Below are 23,596 nucleotides of genomic sequence, written 5' to 3' on the forward strand. Positions count from 1 at the left end.
CATTTCCTTCTCCAGGGGATCTTCCCAACACAGGGATCAAACCCAAGTCTCCTGCATCTCCTGCACTGGCAGGCAGGTTCGTTACTGCTGAGCCACCGGGAAAGCCCTTGGAGCCCCTCCCAAGGTCATCAAGTGATGCGCTTTGCCTCACAGTTTGCTGTGGTCGTGATGAAAATGCCTGCTTACTGTTTTGCTTATTAAATCACCTACTTTATTCCTTCCCTAAAATCTCACATTTAAAAGGTGAAGTCCCCAAAACTTTTATTGTCCATTCTAACTGTCTTCAGTAGAATTTTATCTAATCTCAGTGAGATAGAAAACATAAGACCCCTAGAAAAACATGATGCACTTGTTCTGATAAAGCATCTTTTAGGTGGAAATACTTATATTTGGCCTATTTATACTAAAGTGTGAGATCTTCCCCTTTTTTCCTTAATTTAAAAAGATCAGAAAATAGATGAACACATCTGTTGTAAAATGGTAAACCTCTATGCTTCTATTTAACAAAAAGAGTACATCTATCCCATTAAAAAATTTTTTCCTTTTGAAGTATAGTAACTTGAGTTTTATGTATACAAAACAATGAAATAAATTACCTCTATTAATGGGGAGAAAGCTTTCCAAGGATATGTGAGGCTGAACCATGTGAAATTGCCAGTGTCTGACTCTGTTTAACCTGAAAAGGGAAATTTCACATCTTTCAACCTGTGCCTGGGTTTAAGAAATTTTACTTAGAATATAACACTGGAGATTTAAGAGTGTGATCCGGACTTTCTCACTTCTCATGCCCTGTGAGTCAAACTTAGTTTCCAAAAAAAAAAAAAATACTGTGTAAAAATGCACTGAAGGCATAACCCACTGGAAACAATGATTGAGTCTAGGCTCTGGAGTCAGAGGCCTGGGCTAGAGTCCTGACGCCCCTGTTGCGTAGCTGTGATGTTGGGGGCAAATCAACCTCCACTCCCCTTTCACTGTGTCATGTGAAAATCAAGGTGATGGTGGTTCCTATCTTGCAGGGTTGTTATGAGGATGAAATAAAAATAATACAACTCCTGACCCTCTTTATTCAGGGGTTCTGTGTAACAAATTCACCCACTGGCCACAGTTTATTTGTAACCCAAAGCTAATACTTGCATGCACGTTCTCGGTGACTGGGGGCAGGTGCAGAGCTGTGAAAAGCTGGTCACCCAGCACTCATGGTCAGTGCTGAGGCTCCAGGGGTGGAGCCAGACTGCTGTGCCTCCTTGTTTCCGCTCATTCTGCAAACCAGCATCACTTTCATGGCCTGCCTACTGCCACATTTTTCACACATTTGCGCCTTTTGTCGGTGATCTCACTGTTTAAAATAGGCCCCAAGCCTCGTGCTGAAGTGCTGCCTGGTACCCTAAGCACAAGAAAGCTTATGGAGGGGAATGTGTGTTAGAGAAGCTGCGTTCAGGCTGAGTTATACGCTGACGGCTGTGAGTTCCACGTGAATGAATCAATAATGCGTGCTAAGAAGTTTTTAAACAGAAGTACACCAGGCAAGGTTGTAGGCTGATCATTGAGGAAAGTGCTCTCAGAAGCTCACAGGAACCTGACCTGTGACTCTCCTAGGAGCAGTGCCTCAGTCTTAGTAAACCAGTTTTGCAGCAACTTGGTCAAACATAGCGTGCAGATAACAAGAACCGACTGTAGGTGTAGACAGCAAGTGCTGAATCAGTGTTGGGTTTCGTGATTATAATCATTACTGTTGTTTCATCATGTGTAATTCCTGCTCTGGTTCCCTGTCTCCCTTCCCATTTGTGGAAGGAAAATCTAAACGGAGTCAGTATTGCTCAGCAAACTCTGTGACTTGGAGCTGGGAGGCCACAGAGGAAGATGACTCGCTGGCCTCCGCCTGGAGGGGGGCCTGACCTCTTGACCTGATGAAGTTGTCCAGAACACCTGCTGGAAAGGCAAGATGTCAGACCTGCAGGCAGATGTGCCTGCAGGCGGCCGGGCTCAGTCGTGTCCGACTCTTTGCCACTCCAGGGACTGGAACCCACCTGGGCTCCTCTGTCCATGGAACTCTCCAGGCAGGAATACTGGAGTGGGTTGCCAGTTCCTCCTCCAGGGCAACTCAGGGATCAAACCCGCCTCTCCTGTGGCTCCTGCATTTGCAGGCTGGTTCTTTACCACTGCGCCCCCTGGGAAGCCCCAAGATACCAGGACATTTACCTAAAATGACTTGGAGCTAGTCTATCTGCTTATTGGACGCTGGCCCAAAAACATGATTTTAGGACGAATCTTTGTTCTAAAGGACAAAGGAGTCCTTAAGGACAGATCTTTTCTGACTCGGCATCCGTCAGTCACAGTCCTCTCCAGGCAACTTCTCGTGTCTTCCTGCCTTGTTTTCTTCTTTCTTTTCCTTTTTTTCCCCTGGCTTTGTGTCTTTAGAAGCCCCTGATCCTTTCTCCTTTGGGGTTACCCTGAATCTGTGTCTCCAAATTGCCCTCCTTAAGGCCCCAGATAAACTGTCCCTGTTTGCAGACTCCTGTGTGACATGTTTTGGCAGACACATCCTGGCGAACAGTCTGTAAGGAAACCAACCTCTCGCTCATAATCCTAGAACAAAAGCCTGGATCTGCTGACTTCCTTCCTCTTCCTGCCTCTCAGACACAGAACTTTCCAGAGCCAATGGCCTTTTCACACACAAGGCAATGGGATAAGAAGGTTCCAAGAGGGGAGACACGAGGCTTGAGGGAGGCTTTTCTGGGCCCTGAGATAAGAGTCCCTGCTTTCCTCTAGTCCTGCCGGGGGGCCGGTGGAGGGGTCTCCACACCTGCCGTCCGTCCCTCCTCCCTCCGTCCCTTCACCTGACCACGGGGGAGAGGGGGTGTCGAAGGCAAACACAGGTCCCAGGGGCAGAGCCCCCAGTCATGGAGGAGGACGTCCCCACTGGGGAACACGTTGTCTCCTCTGCAGACAAGCCCGGGCCCAGAGCAGCCCTCGGAGGCCTCTCCACCCCACCTCAGGACCCCTGCCCCCAGGAATCCCATGCACCAACCACCACCCCTCCACCGGCTGATGGTAGTGACAGGCGCTGGCTTCCCAGAGGGGCCTGGGGAGAGGTATGCAGGAACCCAACCCCATGGCAACATTTTAAGCATCTTGAAACAAAGGTAATATAAAGCATCTCAAATTTCCTATTCTCATTTCTTAGGTTTCATACAGTACTTGGTAGAAAGTTGTATCAGACACTCTCCAGTGACAATTCAGCTAGGAAATTACACTCAAATCTGAGTCCCTGTGCAGCTAGAAGTACCTTAGAAAGAGTGCAGAACTCGGGATAGAGCTGATAACAGTTCATCACTGGCCGTTTACTCTGTCTTATCAGCTCATCTTAATTGCTTCTCAGGACACGGCAGAAAACCTTGGTACGAAATGTAACACCGAGCTTTACCTCCGTGAGGACTGAGTGAATAAAGTCGGTTTCCCATTAAGGCTGTGAGGCTACTCCGAGGCAGAGGGTCAGGACCAGTTGTCAAAGTGTGGGTAGAAGAGAAGGAATTGGGGACAGTTCAGTTCAGTTCAGTTCAGCCGCTCAGTCGTGTCTGAATCTTTGCGACCCCATGGACTGCAGCATGCTAGGCCTCCCTATCCATCACCAACTCCCAGACATTGCTCAAACTCATGTCCAGTGAGTTGGTAATGCCATCCAGCCATCTCATCCTCTGTCGTCCCTTCTCCTCCTGCCCCCAATCCCTCCCAGCATCAGGGTCTTTTCCAAGGAGTCAGTTTACATGAGGTGGCCCAAGTACTGGAGCTTCAGCTTCATATCAGTCCTTCCAATGAACATGCAGGACTGATCTCCTTCAGAATGGACTGGTTGGATCTCCTTGCAGCCCAAGGGACTCTCAAGAGTCTTCTCCAACACCACAGTTCAAAAGCATCAGGGTCTTTTGGTTCTCAGCTTTCTTTACAGTCCAACTCTCACATCCATACATGACCACTGGAAAAACCATAGCCTTGACTAGACGGACCTTTGTTGGCAAAGTAATGTCTCTGCTTTTTAATATGCTGTCCAGGTTGGTCATAACTTTTATTCCAAGGAACGAGTGTCTTTGAATTTCATGGCTGCAGTCACCATCGGCAGTGATTTTGGAGCCCAAGAAAATAAAGTCTGTCAGTTTCACCTAGAAAGATGGGCTTCCCAGATGGTGCTAGTGGTAAAAACAACAACAACAACAACAAAAATCCCACCTGCCAATGCAGGAAACATATGAGATGAGAGTTCGATCCCTGGGTCAGGAAGATCCCCTGGAGGAGAGCATGGCAACCCATTCCAGTATTCTTGCCTGGAGAACCCTATGGACAGGCGGGCTACGGTCCATAGGGTCGCGAAGAGTCAGACACGACTGAGTGACTAACACCTCCACAGTGTGTACTAAACCGACTTAACAGGCACGCACGCCTCGAAGGACGTGGGTGAAATGAGCAGAGAAGAGGTAAGCCTTTAGGGAAATAGCCTTAGTTCTGATGATCCCTGTGGCCCCGCAGAGACCCCAATTCCTTTGTGCCATCCCCAACGACATCCCTGCAAAGAGATGCTCCGAGGGTCCCACTGCAACAGGAGCCTGGTGCCATCCCCACTCTCTCTCCTGACTCAGCAGGGACCCTGAGATGATTGCCAGACTGCCCTCCCCCCGGGGCAGACAGATGTGGGGGCCAGTAAATGACATGTGACAATACCACCGTCCCGGGAGACACGCGGCACAGAAGTGGCCGGTGTCAGCTCCAGCTCATCTGCCCAGACTGGTCCCGCTCCGGCCGTTGTCCACATGTGGCATGGAGGTCGTTTTAAGCCTGTTCATTTCTCTCCTCTGCTGAAGAGCCTCCAACGACTCCCCTCCATCCTCAGAGTGAAAGACGTTAACGAAGTAACAAAAGACCGGATAAACCGGGTAACTCGCAGAGCTGGTCACGACGCAGCCCAGCTCTTCACTGCAGCCTCACACATCACCGCAACTGCCTTTCCGTGCACACACGCACACACGCAGACACACGCGAGCGCACGCACACACACACGCACACACGCGCACACACGCACACACACGCGAGCACACGCACACACACACGCACACACACGCGCGCACACACGCACACGGGCACGCACACGGGCACACGCGCGCGCACACGCACGCACGCACACACAGTAGACACCCACACAGACCCACAGCTCAGCCGGCTCTCCCTGTTCAGTCTGCAGAAGCCACAGTCCTACCAACAGGCCTGTCTACCCTGTTCTCATTGCCTGAAATCTTGCTCCCGTGTGCCCCACCCACCCCGAGCTCCTCCAGACTTCCTTTCTTGGCCAGCTCCCTTGATCTCCTCGGTCTCCTCTGGGCAGACCTCCTGGAACTCCTACAACGTGACCAGGGTCCCTTGCCTGGAGCTCTTCGTGCTGCTGTGTCCGTCCCTAAGCAGGGTCACCAGTCTCTCCCTGGCTTTGCCTGGCCGAGGGCAGCCCTGTGTCCAGACCCCACCCTGTGATAGATGCTCAGAGGATAGTTTCAGAATTAATAAATGAGTAACAATTATTGTTCAGCCACTAAATTGTGCACTCTTTGCAACCTCGTGGACTATAGCATACCAGGCTTCCCTGTCCTTCACCGTCTCCTGGAGTTTACTCAAACTCATGTTCATTGAGTCAGTGATGCCATCCAACCATCTCATCCTCTGTCATCCCCTTCTCCTCCTGCCCTCAATCTTTCCCAGCATCAGGGTCTTTTCCAATCAGTCAGCACTTCGCATCACGTGGCCAAAGTATTGGAGCTTCAGCTTCAGCATCAGTCCTTCCAGTGAATATTCAGGGTTGATTTCCTTTAGGATTAACTAGTTGGATCTCCTTGCAGTCCCAGGGACTCTCATGAGTAATATAAGTAGAGTATATTTAAAGAGTCTGAGACATAAGTTGCCTCCATCTGCCATCTAAAGTTACTTGTGGGGAGAAAGCTAGTCTAGTTGTCAGTATATGAACAGTGCAGAGCCCATCCTGTGCGTAGCTACCCCCTCGGAGGGCTGGTGAGATCTAGAAAGATGAGCTGGGTATTCAAACGGCTGACATGACCCAGGCCTTTCCTCCACCCGGGTGCCCACCGGCCCTCCCTCCACGGCTGAGAAGGTCTGGAACCTGGGCCATGTGCCAGCTAGGTGGTGTCCAGTGGTGCCCAGAGTGCCCTGACCCCGGGTCCCTGCCCGGGCACTGAGCCACGTGAGCCCCCGAGTGAGAAGTGGAGGGGTGTGTTCCCCAGGGGTCTGCTCTGTTGGAAAATATCCCACTTCTCCATTTTACTCACATGTGGTTTTCCAAAGAAGGACACAAAAGTGATTCTTTTTCTGATTATCTGTTGGGCATTATGCCTTCCCCGAGAGAAGGTTTTACACCTCGAGCTACTTGATGAGTGAAAATGCCTTCCCTGAATCCTGTCTCCCAAGAGCGGAGAGGGCCTGGCCGGTAAGAACAGGACTCTGGTCTTCCTCCACCCTCTGTCGACAGGTGGCGTCCTCAGCATTACACCGCTGCCGCTGCGGATTCAGCTCTGCTGTGAATGGGGCTTCCAGGCGTCCTATTCACGTCCGTCTGAGACCTGCAGGAAACACTTTTGCTGGCCTCTGAAAACAAGTGGACCTCTCACGGCTTCGAATTAATGAACCAGCTATAAACGAGTTTTGGATGTTGCTAGCTTAAAAGCAAAAGTAGGTAGAAACCAACACAACCATGTGAAGCAATCATCTTCCCATTGACATTTTTTTAAAAAGCAAAAGGAAATTCAGCATTTTGATAATCTATTTCTCCTGCTCTGTTTGCTATATCCCTATTGATTGATGGAAACACGACTGCAGGATGACACAAATGGTTAAAATATGTTCCCATGGCAACCAGGATGCAACCCACAGAAAATGAATGTGTATTAGTGCGATTAACTTATGGTCCAATTAAAAATAACATAATCCCCCCTTTAAGGGATTAGTGGATAAAACTGCATTTATTTTCTACTTGGTACTTTGTTCAAAAAAGAAAAAGATACTGTCTCAGCATGAAGAATTTTTGAAATGATATTTAATCAGAAATGAACATAAAACAGTGCGCGGTGACTTTAACTTTGGACGTTAGAGGCCCCTGAAGGCAGCGAGAGGGGCTTGTTGGGGACACAGAGTCTTGGGCCTTGGAGTGAGAGCTTCCGGGTAGCGGGCCCCTGGGAGGACAGATATACACGGTGAGCGTCTACGTACTGACCCCACTGGGCAGACAGGGCGAGCCCGGGGCAGCTCTATTCAGCGGGCTGGTTTGGAGGGATACTTGCACAAAAACAAGGATTTGCTGCTGAACTCCATAGACTTCAGTTCCCAGGTCTATACTGATTCCATTCTTCATTCTCCATCTCAACTCTCTCTTGCAGAGCCCGAGCCTCGTGCCCTCGTAGTGGGCATTCCTGCCTCTCTGCTTCGTCTCTGACTCGACTCCCAACCCACTGACAAGAGAGACGCGGAAGACGGCCCCTCGGCTTCCACACCTGCGTGGGGCTCCCCGAGACACACATCAGGTCCTTACCACCTGCCCCGACTGGGCCCCCACGGAGACAGAGCAGCAGGTGTGTGCGCAGGATGCAGGACCAGCCTGGTGGGTGGTGATAGAAGCAGACGGGCACTCAGACCTTGGAATAGAGTCCCGGCAGGGGCTGCAGGCCCATCCGGGCTGGGGGCAACATGTGGAGGAGAAAGGTCCAGGCTCCTCTTCTGCGTCCACCTGTCATTAGGTGGGGGCTGGCCCTGGGCACAGGCGTGACCTGGCACAAGGTGGCCGTTCCTGCAGAGGGACCCAGTCAACACCAGAGTGGCTTAACCAAGGTTATGCAGAAAGGGGCCGTCAGCCTGGGGACCGTGGAAAGGTGGGCACCACCGTGGAGCCACCTGCAAGGTGAGTGTCGGGAGCCAAGCCCAGGCCAGCCGTGGCCATGGCCAGCTGTAGACGGGGTGTGTGGGCGCAGCCGCTGTGTCCAGAAGGGTTTCCTGACCACAGTGGGGTCAAAGAGTGATGTTGGACCCACACCGCGCTCCTTGAAGCTGGCTTGGCTGAAGCAGAGGGAGTCAGCTTGCAGACAGGTCAAGGCACCGCTTATACCGATGTTGGGTCTGTGTTTGAACCCTGTCGTTTCAAATGACCCGTTCACTTCGTGTTTGTCTCTGCCTCCTTTATCTTCGCTGAAAACTGGGACTTATAACAGTGCTGACACGATCGGGATGTTGGAAGGATTAAATGAGATTATGCAAGCAGAGACCTAGGACTCTGCCTGCTATGTGTTGAGTGCTTGCTCCATGACTGACGGATATTAGCATCATTTATTTAGATAAACCAATGGTTGTTTCTCAGCCTGGTCCCTCAGTTGCTGTGAACTTGTTCAGGTTTTCTGCTGTTTATTTTAAATTCTTCATGTTTCTACATAGAAATAATATTATTTCATGCACTTCTGGTTGGTTGCACCTTTTGCAAGTTCTATTCCCTGGATAAGAAAATGAATTTCAAATTTGTGTTCAGATGGGGCTTCCCAGATGGCGCTAATGGTAAAGGACCCCCCAGCCAATGCAGGAGATGTAAGAGACCTGGGTTTGATCCCCTGGGTCAGGAAGATCCCCTGGAGGAGGGCACGGCAACCCACTGCAGTCTTCCTGCCTGGGAAATTCCATGGGCAGAGGAGCCTGGCAGGCTAGGGTTGCCCAGAGTCGGACACAACTGAAGTGACTTAGCACACACACAGTCAAAGGGTAAAAGGAAAGAACTGGTTCGTGCTGCTACAAAGGATATTAACCTCGCAGATACGTGAGCTGGGGTCTCTCTTGGCAGCCAGCACTCTTTCTTGGTACTGCACTACCCAAGCGGACTGAGCTGCAGGAAGTCTTCACTCCGGAATAATGCGCACTTGAACTTCAGAAAGCAGATTGGACATCCATCCTGAGCCTCACCTGTTTGTCTTCATGTCCTCAGAATCGTGAACATGACCTCAGCGTTCAAATCTCGTGAGGCCACGAGATGGCGTAATTTTGCCACAGAAGAGCCTCAAGTCTGGGGCGAGCCTCGGAGGGCCAAGCCGCTCTGGGCTGTCCTTGCTTCTGGGAGAGTCAGGTGTGTGTGGGCTCCAGGCCCTCCCTTCGGGACAGAGTCCTTCCAGTCCAGCCTGGTGACTGTGCCGCTGGGGGATCACGACTTAAATCAGGAGGAGCACCGTCCTCCCTGCAGACAGACCGATGGCTTAGGGGAGCCTAGTGATTTGTGTGTTTCATTGAAAACCCCAGATGTTGAACTGGCTGCTAAAACTCACAAACGGACAAATTCCCTTTCCCTTCCTCCCTCCCATCCCTCCCATGCCCCGCCCCCACCTTATTCAGCAGCCTCCCCTTTACTTCTTTTGGCCTTGACCTTGCAGTTCTGCCTGGGGACCAGCTCACAGGTGCCAATGTAAATGGGAGAGAGTGCAGAGTCCTCCTGGGAAGGCAGGTGTGTGCCCTGGGCTGGAGAGAGTGCAGAGAGTCCTCCTGGGAAGGCAGGTGTATGCCCCGGGCTGGAGAGAGTGCACAGAGTCCTCCTGGGAAGGCAGGTGTGTGCCCCGGGCTTTCTGGAAGGACTTGCCTGGTTGCGTTGCGTCCACAGAATGAAGTTTCTGTTGTCTGACTGTTGTGTGTCGTCTGAGTTCTGGGTAGGAAGACTCTAGCTGGATGTAGATGCCTGTACATCCTGCCTGTGGAACTTGAGCTGAGATCAGGTAAGACAGATGCGTTATCTGCTGCGACTACCGGCATTTAACACGTCAGAACTTGTCGTCTGACACTTAAGGTTGCCGAGGTGGGGTTGGGGGGAAAGGATAGATAATGAGTTTGGGATCGACATGTACACATGTCGATGTGTACACATGGTTGTACACATGTACACATGGTTGGGGTCTCTCTTGGGACTCCAAGAAAGTATTCATCTCTCAGTTGTGTCCGACCCCATGGGCTGTAGCCCACCAGGCTCCTCTGGCCATGGGATTCTCCAGGCAAGGATACTGGAGTGGGTAGCCTTTCCCTTCTTCAGGGGATCTTCCCAACCTAGGAATTGAACCCAGGCCTCCTGCATTGCAGGCAGATTGTTTGCCATCTGAGCCACTATACTGTTTGTACAATGGATAACCAACAAGAGCCTGCTGCACAGCACGGGGAGCTCTGCTCAATGTTATGTGGCGCCTGGACTGGAGCGGCTTGGGGGAGAATGGACACATGTCTGTGTGGCCGAGTGTCTGTGCTCTCCACCTGCAACTACCATAACACTGTCAGCTACACCCTGATACAAATGAAAAGTTAAAGAAATTAGGTGAGCGCTCCATTTACTGGCAATGGAGATCGACCAAGTTGCTTGGTGCTTGGGTGGTGGGTGCTGGTCCTGAAGACCTGAGTTCAAACCCCAAGCCCCTTGGCTGCATGGTTGGTCTCTGACAAGCTATTTAACCCCTTTGTGTCCAGTCTCTATCCATGGAAGAGGGAGCACAGTGGTATGTAGGCGCATCTTAAGTGCTTCCTACACACTTGTGATAATGTCCCAATTTTTATAGTAGCTCATCTTTGTCCTTTAGGATGTCTCCTTTCAAAATAACCTTAAAATGTTGCAAACACAGTAGATTTTGCTCATCAGTTCAGTTCAGTCACTCAGTCGTGTCTGACTCTTTGTGACCCCATGAACCACAGCACACCTGCCTGTCCATCACCAACTCCCGGAGTTGACTCAAATTCATGTCCATCGAGTCGGTGATGCCATCCAGCCATCTCATCCTCTGTTGTCCCCTTCTCCTCCTGCCCTCAATCCCTCCCAGCATCAGAGTCTTTTCCAATGAGTCAACTCTTCGCATGAGGTGGCTAAAGTATTGGAGTTTTAGCTTCAGCATCAGTCCTTCCAAAGAACACCCAGGACTGATCTCCTTTAGAATGGACTGGTTGGATCTCATTGCAGTCCAAGGGACTCTCAGGAGTCTTCACCAACACCACAGTTCAAAAGCATCAGTTCTTCGGCGCTCAGCCTTCTTCACAGTCCAACTCTCACATCCATACATGACCACAGGAAAAACCATAGCCTTGACTAAACGGACCTTTGTTGGCAAAGTAATGTCTCTGCTTCTGAATATGCTCTCTAGGTTGGTCATAACTTTCCTTCCAAGGAGTAAGCATCTTTTAATTTCATGGCTGCAGTCACCATCTGCAGTGATTTTGGAGCCCCCAAAAATGAAGTCTGACACTGTTTCCACTGTTTCCCCATCTATTTCCCATGAAGTGACGGGACCGGATGCCATGATCTTAGTTTTCTGAATGTTGAGCTTTAAGCCAACTTTTTCACTCTCCTCTTTCACTTTCATCAACAGGCTTCTTAGTTCCTCTTCACTTTCTGCCATAAGGGTGGTGTCATCTGCATATCTGAGGTTATTGAGATTTCTCCCGGCAATCTTGATTCCAGCTTGTGTTTCTTCCAGCCCAACGTTTCTCATGATATACTCTGCATATAAGTTAAATAAGCAGGGTGACAATATACCCTTGACATACTCCTTTCCCTATTTGGAACCAGTCTGTTGTTCCCTGTCCAGTTCTAACTGTTGCTTCCTGACCTGCATACAGGTTTCTCAAGAGGCAGGTCAGGTGGTCTGGTATTCCTATCTCTTTCAGAATTTTCCACAGTTTATTGTGATCCACACAGTCAAAGGCTTTGGCATAGTCAATAGAGCAGAAATAGATGTTTTTCTGGAACTCTCTTGCTTTTTCGATGATCCAGCAGATGTTGGCAATTTGATCTCTGGTTCCTCTGCCTTTTCTAAAACCAGCTTGAACATCTGAAGTTCCCCTGGTCGGTAGGTGCCCAATATGCTACTGGAGATCAGTGGAGAAATAACTCCAGAAAGAGTGAAGGGATGGAGCCAAAGCAAAAACACAACTGGCGTTTTGGATTGTGGATGTGACTGGTGATAGAAGCAAGGTCCGATGCTGTAAAGAGCAATATTGCATAGGAACCTGGAATGTTAGGTCCTTGAATCAGGGCAAATTGGAAGTGGTCAAACAGGAGATGGCAAGAGTGAACATCAACATTCTGTTAGGGGAAGCACGCTGATTGAAACTGCCCACCCTGGCCAGGCACCATAGTAACCATTTGCATGAGTTGTTTTATGACAGGAGACCCTGATAAGGAATACAGAACTAATGAGCCACCACCAACCGGAACAGTTCGGGAAAGGTCAAAAGGAGATACCGCGTGTCCGTCCACTTCCCAGAATCCCTCTCGCCAGCATCCATCTTGGCTGAGCGATGCGTGCACCACCAGGAAAGACTCTGAATTAGAATGATTGGCCAAAGACCACCCGGAAACTGATCCCATCACCATAAAACCCGAGACTGCGAGCCACATGGCAGAGCAGTTCTCCTGGGTTCCCTTACCTACTGCTCTCCACCCGGGCGCCCTTTCCCAGTAGAGTTTCTTGCTTTGTCAGCACATTTGTCTCCTCGGACAATTCATTCCTGAGTGTTAGACAAGAGCCCAGTTTCGGGCCCTGGAAGGGGTCCGTCTTCCTGCAACAAATGGCGACTCTGGCGAGGACTCTTCTTTGCTGAGACTGACATCCCGACCACTCGGGGTACTCAGGGGCCAGCTTGCCTGCCAATGGACCAGACCCAACAGCCGTAACTGGGACCCTTTTGTCCCTGGTCTCCTCCTGACGCAGACAACTGGCCAGAGTGCCCCGACCGGCAAGGAACAAGAGACTTTATTGACCTCTCTCCCCTTCCCTCACTCTTTCTCTCCTTAACCCTTCCTATCCTTCCCCGTTTTTCTAGTCCCCCGGTCCTGGACACAGGAATCTGGTCAAAGGACCTTTAGCCTGAGCTGAGGATTGGAGACTGATCACCTCCTCTTGGCAGAGAACTCGAATTCTGGTTCTGGCCTGGTCTGGTTTCTGGCAGGGCCGAGTTCCAGCCCTCTCTTCTCTGGAGGCCCAGGGAAAAGTCCCATAACGCCTAGGTATCTGTAGGTGGCAGGGGCCGTCTGTAAGGCCACCCCTTTCGCCCCCCTCTCCCGCCTCCTCCCGCTTCTTCTTTCAACCTGGCTTCCTTTCCTGCCTTTGACATCTTTGATGTTAGTACTTGGATCTGAGGTTGTGTGTCTATAGGAGGTTTTCTGAGAGACTGTATTCTTGTATTTAAGGGAGTGTCTGACGACATGCCAGGTTTACATGTGTGTGTTTTACCTCTGTGTTCTGTGTTGTGATTTTTCATGGCCATTTTGCTTTATCTGGCCGCCATTTGGTTTAGACCTGCCGCCATTTCGTTAGAACTTGATTTTCTTTCCCTGTGCCTTGAGACCAGGGCTCTCAGGAACACTTATCTAGACCATCTCTAACTCCTGAGACTGAGGGAAAAGGGGAAAAAGACTTTAAAAATTTTACTTATTTCAATTTTTTTTTATAAACTAGTAAATTTTATATTGTAATATCTAATTCGTGACTAAACTTAGAAAATGAAGCCAGATCTTGCACTGTGTCTGTCTAAATATGTCTTGGTATGTCTTTGTCTCTGGGTAATATTTTGAGGTTAATTTGTAAATGAGCTCTATTTATTTGGCTTAAAAAAGGTAAGCACTTACAAATCAAATAATTCTAAATTAAACAATAAATTCCGGGTTCATGTGAACTGGGAAATATTCAGTATTAAATACCTGATATTAATGTTTGTTTGTTGACCTATCTAATATAGACATGTCTTAGAGTAATTAAGTAGAATATTTTCATTGTACCTAGGTTTAATATAAGTTAAATATTATATCTGTTACAAGTTTATCAACAAGGAAATTACCTCGAGTGAAGAGACTTCTAAAAAAATGTAAATGAGATATGAGCTTTTATATAAACTCTATTAAGAATAATTATTCTTTAGAAATATCTGTCTAAAATAGTCTCTCCAGATTGGCGTAACTTAAATTTCTGAGGGTTGTGCCAAGTGTGCTAAGTGTTGGAAGTCTATTGAATAGTTAGGTCATTTCCAAATAAAATTTTGAAACATTTGCTACTAAACACTAATTTCCTTTTACAGAGAAACTAAAGAGATGTGGGACTATAAATGAATAGTGCTTGGTGCCATCCTAAAATGTTGTAAGAAACCAAGGGTTTTAGAAATTATCACTGGTATTTATGCTCACCAATCTATAAAATGCTAATATAAAATTCTTGGTTGCTGAATGAAAGTAGGAAGTGTGTTTTCAGTAAAAAAAAAAGAAAGAAAAAGGTATGAAAAATACTACAAAGAGTTATGCATGATCAGGATTTTCTAAAATTGGATTAGAATTAGTTAGATAAATGGATTTTGTTAGGAATGACACAGCCATAAGAAAACTGGTTAGAGTCAGCTGGGCCCAAGATGGCGGTGCTGACTCTCACTAGACCTTGAGCCGTGGTATTTACGCCCATTGTGACATATCAGCAAGCCCGTCAACACTGACTAAATCTGACCAATGTTCTAAACCCCTTTAATTGATCTTTTCCATAAAACTTCCTAAATAGAATTCTTTTGAAGTTCTTTCAACCTCTAGCTAACTTTGGGGTGCTTCAGAGGGCCCCTGAAACATCCCAAAGAGCGATATTAAACTGTGTTTATTTGGTTGGTTAAATTACATGAAAAAGATGATCAAATGAGTAATAAATCCGCTCATGTTATAATGTATGGTAAAATTACTAATACAGATATCCTAGAAATTATATGGTGTTCTTAACATTCTGATATGTCCTGGTATTCTAATGGAAAACCTGATGACTTCACAAAAGTTAACAGAAGGACTGAATGAACCAGCGAATATGCTTATAACTTTTATGGTTTCTATCTAAAAAATGATTGGTTTTCAGGGAGTAGGGAAAACCTTCCTCTCAAACGAATTATGACAATACTTTGGTAAAATTAAACGTTATAAACAAAGCAATTATATTTTCTCTCTATCTGACTCCTCCAGAAATTTGAAATTCTTAGGTTTCCAGTAAGTTTATCAAATGAGTTAGGAATGTTATCTCATGGGTACAAAAATCTCAAGAAATTTTTGAGAACTTAAAAAGGGAAGCATTCAACTAGATTTGTTAGGCAAAATCTGTTATAAGCCTTTGGTGTGAGTTTCCCAGCCCTCTTTTATTTTAAAAGTCCAGTCTGAGACTCTATAAATGTTTCGGCAAAATAAAAAGTCTATAGTCAATTATGGTTATATAAATCATCAGACCAAAATTAGTGAGAACAGACCTATTTTGCAAACAAACTAGCCTTAATTTGGTTATATTTGATTTAAATGAGGGTAATTTTAGGGAGAAAAAGATATTTCAAAAAATGTTAAATCCCAGTTTGTTAATGGGGGTCTGCATCTAGTAAGACTCATCTCTTAGATAGTTCTTTGCTGTTACGTGATATTAATGTAAAATTTAATTGAATTCTTAAAGAACACCCTAAGTTTGTTTCTGAAGCTTATTTCAATTTGTTTCTGAAGCTTATCTATCTTTGGATGAAAATCAGATGCCTCATGACCTGCAACCAGGACTGGAAAAAGACATAATTTAAGGGACTGTCTCCAACCTGAATGGAAGGACTTTTTTACCAGGTACTCTTAACTAGCTCATGCACAATGAAACTGAAGGGAAATTAACTCTTAGATTATTTCCCACTTCCAAAGGCCCCTACAGTGGATTGGTCTATAGAGAAGACAGCTGACCTGATCTCACCTTAAAATGATGCTCAAGCAGGAGAAACTACACTACACCAGGATGAGAAGACGACGACATCAGAGGTAGGCAGCTTGCCCAAGATGCTGGACCTGATTCGTATGATCATTTATGTTTTCTTGACTTCTTAGACCTTTGCATATAAATCAAATCCTTTTCTATCATAGGCCTGATTCTATGCTAGTTTTAAAAATCAATTCAGTTGTTGGGTTTGTGGCCAATTACCTGTGTCTAGTTCTGGGTTACCTTGTTAAATTTCTCTACTACAAGACTCTAACTGGTTGGCCCTGAGAAAATTTACTTAAAAAAACAATTATAGTCATATTCAGGTTACTGTGATGTTACTATATGGGATCCCCTCACCGGGCCAATTAATAATGCCTGCTCTGACTCTGGCCATAAATTTGAGCCTTTATCTATTACTCAAGCACAATCAGAGCAACAAGTAAAGTTTCAGCAAAGGAGGAAAAATCTACCACAATTATGGGATGGATTTATATAGATAACACCAGGCTATGGTAATTTAGGTTTAAAGTCTCCTCTGTGTTGGAAACAATTAAATCATACTAAGGATAATCACTCTAGTAACACTAGAAAACTGGGCTATGTGCCTTATAGACAGTGGTGCCAATGTATAATTTCCCTGGAAGATAAAGATTCTACAGAGCAGACTAAGTCAGGTGACCTGAGATCTACTGGGCTACATCTAATGGACGCTCTTAAGTCTTACTTGTGACTTTACTAATACTGCTGGCTATGTTATTTGTATTTCACCTGTTTTACAAAATTACCGTTTCTTACACCGTCAAATGGTCAAATGCGTGTGTGAGGCCTCTAACAGAATAATATATAGTGCCAATAAGATCGATGATGGTAACAGTGTAACTCTAGATATGGGGAGAAGCAACAAGAGGGGATATTTTCCTGGACCAAGAGGCTGGCAAGACAGGTGGTCCAGAGAATTTTGGATACTGTTTCATGGCCTAGTCCAGTAACAGCACATTGAGTGGCCTGTCAACAAAATCTTTGCCAAACCTGAGAATGGACGTTCTCAGCACCGTGGGATAAAATGGTCATGAAATGCCCCCCTCAAAATCATGGTCAAGTTTATGAGCAAGAGAGGGCTCTGCCAACTGAAGACTGACACTTGCCGGCTTCATCTACAAAGATTAAATCATGGCCACTGAAACTGCTGACTTTCAACGCCCCTGAAAGGAGTTCAGGGTGAAAACCAGGAATGGGGCACTCTGTGCTCTGGGAAAAACTGGCATAACAGGCCTTCAGATAGTTATATCTTTTCAGGAGAAGATTTTATGGTCCCAATTCTTGCATCTTCTCATACCTAGAGGAACACTGGCGTCATTAATGGTGAAATCTGCTTTGGCTAACTAGGTGATGCCATGGGTGTACTTTCCGATTAGACCTTGTGTTGCTAAACACTTGCGTTTTCTGAGTCGTGTCAGGCTTGGATGCCACCATTCTCAAAACAATGTCTGCTGGAAGCTGGTAACTGCAATCTTTTTATAAAACTAGGCAACTGGCTACAAGTCTCCCTGAAGTGCCAGGTCCAGACTGGGTTTCAGGCCTATTCTTCTAAAAAGAAATGAGATTTATTTTGTCTACTAAATTCCAGTTTTCACTCCTCCAACTACTTCTAATTGGGTCTGTTACACCAAAACGGCAGACCAAGGGACTGAGATTTTAATCATATAAGACTCAGATCTAGAACTTGGAACTCAGAAATACTTCCAATTCAGTGTTTATACTTCAAGCTGAGGCAGTCTTATGCTCCATTTTGACAGGAAGTTATCACAGTCATAGTTGCCTGCTGCTGCTGCTGCTAAGTTGCTTCAGTCGTGTCCAACTCTGTGTGACCCCATAGACGGCAGCCCACCAGGCTCCCCCGTCCCTGGGATTCTCCAGGCAAGAACACTGGAGTGGGTTGCCATTTCCTTCTCCAATGCAGGAAAGTGAAAATTGAAAGTGAAGTCACTCAGTCGTGTCCGACTCTAGCGACCCCATGGACTGCAGCCCACCAGGCTCCTCCGTCCGTGGGATTTTCCAGGCAAGAGTGCTGGAGTGGGGTGACAGACGGAGTAGAACTCTGTGGGGCTCTGGAGTGAGATCTGTTCTGTGTCCTCCATTTCTCGTCTGTAGGATATAGGCTTCATTCAGCCTCCTTGACCTTCCCTGAGCGCCAAAGGGTGGATTCAAACAATTGCTAATCAGGGAAGAGAGGGGATACAGAAACAGGAGAAACAATCAAAGGTTGGTGCAGCCTCCAGATAGAGTCCTGGTTCCTACTCAAAGGAATATACATAACAATGTCTTTGCGCCCCCACCCAGGTGGGGATGGTAACTTCAGACTGAACACAAGATTCCTGGAGCACAGCTCTGTTGCCTCACCACCAACCAATCAAAAAGGGTCACAAACCCTGCAGCCCTCACCCCAAATGTTGCCTCCTGTTTCCGGGGACCAGAGATAACCATCCTGTTAGGTCTCCTGTTTGGCCCTTGTCTATTTCATCTCTGAGAGGGGCAAACAGTTTTAGACTAAATTGCTGTTATTATAACGGTGAATGCTGGTTTCAGGCAAAAAATAATCTTGACTTAGATCTGGTAGAGAGAGACTTCTGCTCTGCGAGGCAGGCTACGCCCATGCACAGCAGGAAGAAGTTACGGAAGAAAGAGACCTCCGCCCCAATTCCCAAGAAGTATCTTGAGTATGAAGTCTCTCGGGGGGAGTTGTTAGGGGAAGCACACTGATTGAAACCGCCCACCCTGGCCAGGCACCATAGTAACCATTTGCATGAGTTGTTTTATGACAGGAGATCCTGATAAGGAATACAGAACTAATGAGCCACCACCAACAGGAACAGTTCGGGAAAGGTCAAAAGGAGACACCGCGTGTCTGTCCACTTCCCAGAATCCCTCTCGCCAGCATCCATCTTGGCTGAGCGATGCGTGCACCACCAGGAAAGACTCTGAATTAGAATGATTGGCCAAAGACCACCCGGAAACTGATCTCATCATCATAAAACCCGAGACTGCGAGCCACATGGCAGAGCAGCTCTCCTGGGTTCCCTTACCTACTGCTCTCCACCCGGGCGCCCTTTCCCAATAAATCTCTTGCTTTGTCAGCACATGTGTCTCCTCGGACAATTCATTCCGAGTGTTAGACAAGAGCCCGGTTTCGGGCCCTGGAAGGGGTCCTCCTTCCTGCAACAATTCTAGGAATCAGCAAACAACTAAAATGGACTGGAATGGGTGAATTTAGCTCAGATGACCATTATATCCACTACTGCGGGCTGGAATCCCTTAGAAGAAATGGAGTGGCCATCATGGTCAACAAGAGTCCAAAATGCAGTACTTGGATACAATCTCAAAAACGACAGAATGATCTCTGTTTGTTTCCAAGCAAACCATTCAATATCACAGTAATCCAAGTCTATGCCCCAACCAGTAACGCTGAAGAAGCTGAAGTTGAACGGTTCTATAAAGACCTACAAGACCTTTTAGAACTAACACCCCCAAAACATGTCCTTTTCATTATAGGGGACTGGAATGCAAAAGTGGGAAGGAAGGAAGTCAGGATTTTGCTCCTATCCTTCACCTAATTTCTCCCACTCTTAACATATTACATCACCAGACCACAGTGATCAAAACCAGGAAATTCATGTGGATGCAACTGAGTAACTAAGCTGGAAATTTTATTCATGTCTCTCCAGCTGTCTGACTAACACGCTCCTTTGAGTCAGGACCCAGTCCCTCTGTGACCAGCAGCCCAGCCCCGGGGGGCTTCCTGCGCCTTTCACAACCTGAGCACTTGGGAGGGCTCTGGCAAGCGAGTCCGTGGAATGTCTTTTGCTTTGGGATAATCTGATATTTCCTCACAGTTACACTGAGCTGATGTGTTTGGGGCAAGAATCCCGCAGAACTCTCTGCATCCTATGGAGAACGACAGGGTGTCGAGAGTCTTCCTCTCTAACCAGGGGTTTCAAATCTGGTGGATTCACCAATGGAGGTTGAAGGAAAACAATAGAAAGGATTTTTTTTTCTGGAAAGTTGCAAAAAAGCAAACCTAGAGTTTCTAGAGCCAGCGCAGTTTACATAGTGTTTACATCATACTTAAAACTATTTACATAACGTTGACATTTTATGGGGGGGGGTCTTGGAACCAATTAGAACCAATCAGAACGATTGTTCTGCTATTGTTGATGATTCGGGTGGTGTCAGGGGGGTTTCCTCACTGTAGAGTCTCCGTTTTCCTTCGTCGTTGGTACACACCCATGGGCTTCCCTGGTGGCTCAGACAGTAAAAAGAATCTGCCTGCAATGCAGGAGACCTGGGTTCCATCCCTTGGTTGGGAAGATCCTCTGGATTCCCTGGGTCAGTAAGATCCCCAGCAGGAGGGAATGGCGACCCACTCCAGTATTCTGGCCTGGAGAATTCCGTGGACAGAGGAGCCTGGTGGGCTATGGGGTCACAAAGAGTCTGACACAACTGAGTGACTGGTACACACAGACTCACTTCGAGGAGGTGTACCGAGACTCGACTGTGGCTTCTCATCATGCTGACACCTGCCGCGTTTAGCAACAGTAGGTGGTTCTGGCTTACAGACATAATCACTGTGGTGTCAGCCTGAGGGAAATTTTCTATTTCCATATTTGCATATGTCTTTGTGATTCTGTTATAAGGAAGAGCTGCCCCTTCTCCACTGTATGAATGCATGTGTATGTGTTCAATCATGCATTCATTCCTCACTGATATGACTGTGGACTTACGGGTATCGATTTTATGCTGTGGGTTAGTAATTACTGTCATTGTTTATTTTGTTGCTCAAATTGTCCCATATTTCGCCTCTGGGGCTCCTGTGGTCTGTCCATGTGCCCTCATCGTTTTCTGAGCACTTGCTTAACTTCTGACACCGTGCATGTTCCAGGCTCATGGTGTGTTTTCCCAACACCACACGGAGTTAACGTTTTGCAAGGAGTCTTGCTTCCTTTATTGGAGACTCATACTCAGAAACAAACGCCTGGCCTCCAGGCGTGCCCCTGTCCCGGGGGTGGCAGGCCTCCAGGCGTGCCCCTGTCCCGGGGTGTCCTTGCGGAGACTCATACTCAGAAACAAACGCCTGGCCTCCAGTTGTGCCCCTGTCCCGGGGTGTCCTTGCGGAGACTCATACTCAGAAACAAACGCCTGGCCTCCAGTTGTGCCCCTGTCCCGGGGTGTCCTTGCGGAGACTCATACTCAGAAACAAACGCCTGGCCTCCAGGCGTGCCCCTGTCCCGGGGGTGGCAGGCCTCCAGGTGTGCCCCTGTCCCGGGGTGTCCTTGCCTCTAGGCTACCCAAGCAGACAGAACTGGGGCGACATGTGGACCCCTTGAGGTTATTCCCTCAGCTCCCATCATCCCCTCCTCCTCTGCCTGAATCATAGCGTCTTTTCCTGACGGTGAGAAGCCTGGTTTTCATCCCCGCGTTCTGTTTACATAGCCGCTCAATCCTAGATTAACCGCACTGCACTTCGGAGTGTGCTGCCCTTGCCCCTGCGGGAAACACAGTTCCGAAGGACAGTAAAATACTTGAGCATGGATCGCTCTGTCCTGAGCTGCACCGTGTGGTCATTAAACCGTTTTCCAAACGTATCAGGTTAGTGATGGGTTCCTCTGGAACCGTTGTGTCCCGGCCGGGCACCCCACATCTTGGCCAATTCTAAGTGCTGTTCTGGGGAAGTCGTTCCAGACGCACAGCGGTCTCGCTCCCCTCCCCCTCACTCCCCTGCCCGTCCCCACCCTTCCCGCATTGGTGACTAATCTCCTGTCTGATTTATGCATCTGCATTTCTTTTACACAAAAAGCAGATGTGTTCTTTCCCCCATCTCCCTTCTCTCTTACAGGAGGACAGGATACTAAATACTCTTGTACTTCACTTTTTTCACTTAGCAGTATATCCTGGAATATCCATATCAGTTCTTAGAAGTCCTCATTTTTTTAACAGCTGAATAATGCTGCTTTGTGTTCAACAATTTTCTCAATGACTACTTAGGTTCTTCCTACATTTTTTCAACAACAAATAATGCTACAATGAATAACAATATATATACATATACTCACACATACACACACACATGTACACATACATATACATTTTGATTATATGTACACATATATACATCTGGTGGCTTAGTGATAAACAATGCGCCTGCCAATGCAGAAGACTTAAAGAATGCAGGTTTGACCCATGGGTGGGGACGATCCCTTGAAGAAGGAAATGGCAACCCACTCCAGTATTCTTGCCTCGAGAATCCCACGGACAGAGGAGCCTGGTGGGCTGCAGTCCATGGTGTCACAAAGAGTCGGACACAAGTGAGCAACTGAGCACCCAGCCACACATACACATAAACACTTGCATACAGATGTATATCTGGAGTTAGGAGTTAGCTACTACTGTATAGCAGGTCACTTCCAAATGTAGTATCTTAAAACAGCAGCTCTTTATTACTTTACAGAATCTGCTGATCAGGAATCCACGAACAACTCAGCCGGGTCGCCTGGCTCTGGGTCGAGCTGCCAGCGGGAGGTGGTCTCACTCAAAGGAGGACCTGCATGCAAGCTCGCCGGGCAGCTGTGTGCGGGATGTGAGCTCTCTGCAGCGCTGGGCTGAGAGCCTCACTTCCTGCCTGGCTGGAGGCCGCCCTGAGTTCCTGGGTTGTCTGCAGTGGCTCACTGCTTCGAGTCTGTCTTCCTTCCATGTGAGCGAGCAAGACAGAGCAAGACCTGAGTCCCAGTCTTTTTGCAACCTGATCTCAGATGTTGCCTTCTGTCCCTTTCATCACATTCTGTTCATTAGAGGTGTGTCACTCCCGGTAACTCAGATGGTAAAGAATCTGCCTGCAATGTGGGAGACCTAGGTTTGATCCCTGAGTTGGGAAGATCCCCTGGAGGAGGGGATGGCCACCCACTCCAGTATTCCTCCCTGGAGAATCCCATGGACAGAGGAGCCTGGAGGGGTACAGTCCAGAGGTCGGACACAACTGAGTGACCGGCACTTTCACCAGGTCTGGGTAACACTTAAGGGAGAAAGGAGCGTGGGGCACAAGCCCCAGGACGCAGGGCGCCTGGGGACCGTCCAGAGCCTGCCTGCTGCAGAACAGATCTTCAGGGCACATTCTCAGAAGAGAACTGCTAGTTCAGAGTGTGTGTGTGTGTGTGCGTGTGTGCTGGCAGGTGGATCACACAGATTTGCATCCCCACCAGTCACGTGTAAGAGTGTGTTTGCCCATAGCCTGGACAGTTGGGTGTACCACCAGACATTTCTATTTTTACCAATCTGGCAGGTGAAAAAATAGTATTTCAATGAAAAAAACATGCTCACAGTCATTCATAACGAAATAAAAATAAAACAACATTGAAACACTGGTGTTTTCCTTCTGTACTTCCATATCATGTGTGAAGAGACTTTTACTTCTTTGCTGATGTTACACCTGCAATTGAATACTTTTTATCTAACTGCATTGCTGAGTGTATGCCGTGTGGAATAGTTAAGAAAATGCCGGGCATACCTTACTTTGACCTTCCCGGTGGGTCAGATGATAAAGAGTCCCCTGCAGCGCTGGAGACCTGGGCTTGACCCCTGGGTCAGAAAGATCCCCTGGAGGCGGGCACGGCTACCCACTCCAGTATTTTTGCCTGGAGAATCCCATGGACAGAGGAGCCTAGCGGGCTACAGTCCATTGGGTCGAAAAAAGTCAGATACTACTGAGCAACTAACACACTTTTACCTTGTTCTTTATGTTAGTAAAAATGCCTCTAATGTTTCTT

At 47.6% G+C, this 23,596-nt stretch overlaps 1 long non-coding RNA gene across 4 annotated transcripts; it reads left to right on the plus strand.

The window, feature by feature from the left end:
* The first annotated feature begins 9,490 nt into the window (after positions 1-9,490).
* LOC147366478 (uncharacterized) lies at positions 9,491-23,185 on the plus strand. Of its 4 annotated transcripts, none has more exons than XR_015133450.1 (4): positions 9,491-9,782; positions 15,545-15,655; positions 15,728-15,841; positions 22,285-23,185. It is a non-coding gene; the product is annotated as an uncharacterized LOC147366478 (long non-coding RNA). The 4 variants fall into 4 exon arrangements; XR_015133451.1 differs by lacking the exon at positions 22,285-23,185 and adding an exon at positions 17,579-18,919; XR_015133448.1 differs by having other exon boundaries at positions 15,545-15,841.
* Positions 23,186-23,596: the final 411 nt, after the last annotated feature.

This window comes from Bos grunniens, chromosome 9 (assembly GCF_055505025.1).
Source record: "Bos grunniens cultivar Pamir isolate PY7600 chromosome 9, Bosgru_T2T1.0, whole genome shotgun sequence".
Classification (NCBI taxonomy): domain Eukaryota; kingdom Metazoa; phylum Chordata; class Mammalia; order Artiodactyla; family Bovidae; genus Bos; species Bos grunniens.